We start from the raw sequence: 4,969 nt of genomic DNA on the forward strand, positions 1-4,969 counted from the left end.
CTTATCCTCACCATTTCCGTTCGAACCACCGGTTGTTCTCCGGTTTCCATCATTTTCACCGATAAAAGCCACATTCCACCGATTAATACTCCTTTGCCAACATTTCCTTCCGATTAGAACCCTTCTTACTCCAAACCCTAGCCTTTTCTTCGGTCAAATCATCCAAACCTAGGGTTTTGTCTTCCATTGCATCTATTGTCCGGTTCGTCATTCGATCCGATCCAGTTTCTTCAGCTCGTCGCCGATCTGTCTCGGAACGGGTTGTATCACTATGTGTATCCGGCTCCCAAAGAGCACTCGCATGAGTGTGAGGATGAGTCATATTGTTTTCAGCATGGAAATTAACAGACTATACATCAAAATCATGAAAGTAACATCCAGAAGGAGAATCATAATCATAGGGACTGATAGAATAAGCATTACTCACAGAGTCAAAATAGGTAGACATGTAGAAAGGGGGAAAGAGAAAAATGCAATGAAAATATGCAACTAAGGCTGTCTAAATGCAACACACAATGACGAACACACAAAACTGAACATCACACTCACAACACAAGACAAAATACAACACAGACTAACACAACAAAAGACCTAAAACCGAACCGTTGGTCCCCGGCAACGACGCCAAAATTTTGATGGGCTGTCGCGGCCCATACAAATTTGATTGCATAAAATAATGCAGTATAGACTAGGAAGTGACTCCTAGGTCGTCTCTCAAGGACCAATTTTGAAGTTCGAGAATTAGGTCAGACACGAAGTGGTGGGGTTTTGTTGAAAAGTTTGTGAATGCGATGAATTAAATTAAAATATGGATGCAAAGAGAAATATGAATACAGAAATGCAAAGCGAAATCACATAAAGAATAAAAACGGTTGGTCATTAACTTAATTACAATGTTTCCAATCACAGATCAACAAAATAAAGTTGCGACTCAAACCTCTAATCCAATAAAGTTAACCAACTAAGAGAAGGTTAACCCTGTTTTCATAAAAGTGAACTAAGCGAACGCAGTGTTAATATAAAATCTAAATTACACCATTCAGTTACATCAACTAAGCGAAGATATAACACCAATTGGGCAACTAAACATATACCCAATTGCAAATGCAAAAATAGAATTCACATTAACCAAGTCAGAGTGCACAGACAATCACAATTCAAGAATCTCAAGGAAACAGTGCAATATCGTCAATGACTAACTAAACTAATTTAAGCTACCATGGAAATTAAATTAACACAAATAGAAACCATAGACAACATTTAAATAAATTAAAATACTAGACACCAACACTATTACAAACAAATTATCTAACACATTTAAATAATTAAATGCAACACTAACTCAAACACATGAAGACAACTCAACCTACTAATTAAACTAAGTGAAAATCAAGAGAAATTAACAAGCCTATTTTACTTCTAGTAAATTAAGTGACCCAATATGCAATTAACAAATAAATTTAAAGTCCAAATGGCCTAAGGAAACCTCTTGGTCGTGAGTCATGTTTCAACAAGTCAAACTTCAATTTCCACCTTCAGTAAGCCACCAAAATGTGTTGACTTCTTATCCCATGCGCACCATTCTTCAAGGAAATAAGCATGTGCCTTAAACACACAATAAAACCATGTTTTACTCCCTTCCCATGCAGCAAAAACGTGATTGTACACACCAAGGCACAAAAAAAACGTGAACTACAATGCAATGGTTGCAAACAATGCTTCAAAAAGTCCACAAGTCAAAAAGTGCTCAATTTCTCCTACCCTTGTGCCACATAAGCAAGGTCAAATGAAAAATAAACACCAAAGACCTCTCAACCCCTTGCAATTCTAAGCTGCAACAATGCTAGAGACAAAACCAAAGTGAAAAAAATTCCTTTAGCTAAAAGAAGCATCTCCTTTTCCTTGGCCAAAAGTAGTAAAAATTAAATGTGCATTTCTCTCTCCTTACTACACTCATTTTCGGTTTTCTTGACTCCTCAACAATCATCTAAGCTTTTCTCTACTTCCCATTACTGAGAACACTCATCATAAACCAAATTTCCATTCCCAAAAATTACAAGAACAACAAAGCTAAGTTCTACTACTACAAACCAACCCAACTCTCACTTTTCTTCAAACTTTTAATGAAAACAAAATAGAATCCCTAAACCCTTTGCAAAATCGTCCAGCCCCCATCATGAAACACAATGTCCAGCTCAAAATATGATTCCAAACATCAAAAACGAAATGCAAGAAGAAAGGGTTCAAAAGTCAAACACCCATACACCAACTCAAGCTTCTTTCACTCCAAAACCCATCAAGAACATCATTTTCATCATCCAATCCAAGAAAACCAAAGTATATACGAAAATATTGCAGCAAATGAGTAGAAAAACGAAATAGCTCTTCATCCAAACCAAAGACCCATCATGAAAATGCAAAGAAACAACTTCAAGCTCATACTTTCAACTTCAAAGAGCAAGAAACAAAGTGGAATATGGAATAGTTTTCACCACCACCAAGCAAAGACAATCAAGATTCAAGCAGGAGAAGAAGAAAAATATGATCTTGGTCATTCCATAGCTCAAAGAAAATGAAACCCTACAAGCTCCCAAGGAGGAAGTTCATGAAACCCATGCAAAGTGTGAAAGTGATGGCTTAGAAATATGTGTGAACGGTCTCCTCATTTCATGACCAAAAGTTGCTCTAAAATTGGTGGGGTCCACCTCTAAAAAAACCCTAAAGTGTATGCCAAGTGTCCCACACATTGGGCTTCTACAATTTTGCCACCAAAAGGGCCCAATACACAAAATCCTAATTAAAGATTCTAGAAAACTAAGCTACAATTTAATTATAATTGAAATAACTAAATGTTGAGTCTTTAGTGTGCACGCCACCATCCTAATGCTCCAAATGATGTTTCCCAAAATTTCCCTGCAACCAAAAATGCAATTAATCAGCTCAGAAAATTCAAATTAATGAAAATACGAATTTCCGTCCAAATTAAGCATAATTAGGAAAAACGGGGAAATACTGGACAATTAAGCACAATTCCCTGATTAAATTCGGTACAATAAGCTAAGTGAAATCAATAAAATCTCGACTCATCAAAATAGACCACACTTAGTCATTTGCACTCGTGGGCAAAATCAAGACCCAAAACAGGGAACAGTTCAATGGACATCAGGGAATTGACACAAACCTAGCAGACAAAATTACATTCCTCAAGAAATCTGGACAGAGAAGAGGAAGTAGACTGTATCCAACATAGAATCAAGGAAAACAGATACTCATGAAATCATCCAAGCAGTTCAAAGCATGACAAAATGATCAGTCAGTTCAAGAGGTGAATCAAAAGCAACAGAACCTCACAGATGCACACTATTAGTGTTTCTCTCAAGTGCCTAAGCTAAATAGTTTAAACTCAATGCTCTCAAGAAATCAAACACAACAGACTTGGCAGACCTCTAATATCAACACTCAGAATATATGCATGTTCAAATGAAAAGGTCTTTTATGGATGTAATGGGGCCAGGGACAAGGGAGGATAAATATGGATAAGAAGCTACAAACCAAAAGGAATAGAGGAGCAATGGGGAACAATTGAAACACAATCAAATCACACCCAAAACCCTCTAAGTCAATCCTCTTCTTGACTCCATTATTCATAATTTTTTTTTTTAATTTTTCTCATTTTTCTGTATTTTTTTTCATCTCGTCTCTTATCTTTTCTTTCTTTTCAGAACACAACTCTAAGAGACAAGATACACAACATATTTACAAAAACAAGAAGAGGAACCAACTAGCCAATTCATCTGAATCTCCCAGGAGACCACACTTATTCACAAAACAATTCCAAAGCTCCAAATCTTCAAATCTTCAATTTTTTTCTCTTTTCTTGACTCTTTGACCTTTATCTTCATCTTCATTCTTCCCTTTCTCCAAAATAATACAAAACAATGCAAAACAAGAATAATATCGCTAAAAACAGCTTTTGACTCTCTACAGACTCATTTATTGAGTTTTGCTTGATTCTAAGCTCATTCCAAGTAGTAAAGGGCGTAATTTTTTCTAATTTGACATATGAAAATAACTGTTTTTCAACCTTCATCAACACCACAAACTTAGAATTTTGCTTGTCCTCAAGCAAAACAAAACAAAACAACACAGAAAACAAAGCTTGGCTTTCTACTCTTTCATCCAATGATTAAACCTTCCCAAAGTACATGACAAAACTACTCAATCCAAATCCTCAGTGAAATCAAAATAAGATGCATGCATGTTTTCAATCCAGAGAGTGCACAACAGATGTTACACATTATGAATGATCAATCCACTAAGCAAAAATGAAATCATGAAAATTAACAGTTCATATCAAACAAGTGTTTCACTCAATCACTCAAGTGTTTAAGGTGACACTCCAACTCTTTATTATTCACAAGTCACATGTAACAAAATTGCCATTCATCTCAAACAATCAACATCTTTACATGCAAATGCCATCAAAAGGACTTTTCCAAGGCTTGTAATTAGGTTGGGCTAACAAAAAAAATTGGTTTTTCTAGAATGCAAAATCCTTGAGTTAAGAGAGCTATCATGGTATTCATCATTTAAGCATAACTCTCTTCCTCACCAATCTCACTCATTCCCAACTTTTTTCCCCTTTTCTTTTTAATTGAGCTCATCTTCATGCTTTTCTTCTTCTCTTTTCTTTTTCTCATGAATTTTTTCTTTTCACAACATTTTAGCTTAATACTTTCCATTTGCCTTTCAATTTCCCCCATACAACCCCAAACTTGAACCTTTTCATCACTTACAATTAAGCTCAACCCAACTCAAGGTAAAGAATTTCGAGACAAGGGTTCACATCCAGTTTAAGGCTAAGGTTCAAAGAGGGTATAATATTACAAGCACTTTGGGTGAAAATTTGGCTAGAGAAGGGTTTCTCAAAAATGGCCTTGATCATATGACATTCAAATGCAATTCAATC

The sequence above is a fragment of the Vigna radiata genome, chromosome 6 (assembly GCF_000741045.1).
Source record: "Vigna radiata var. radiata cultivar VC1973A chromosome 6, Vradiata_ver6, whole genome shotgun sequence".
NCBI classification, from domain to species: Eukaryota; Viridiplantae; Streptophyta; class Magnoliopsida; order Fabales; family Fabaceae; genus Vigna; species Vigna radiata.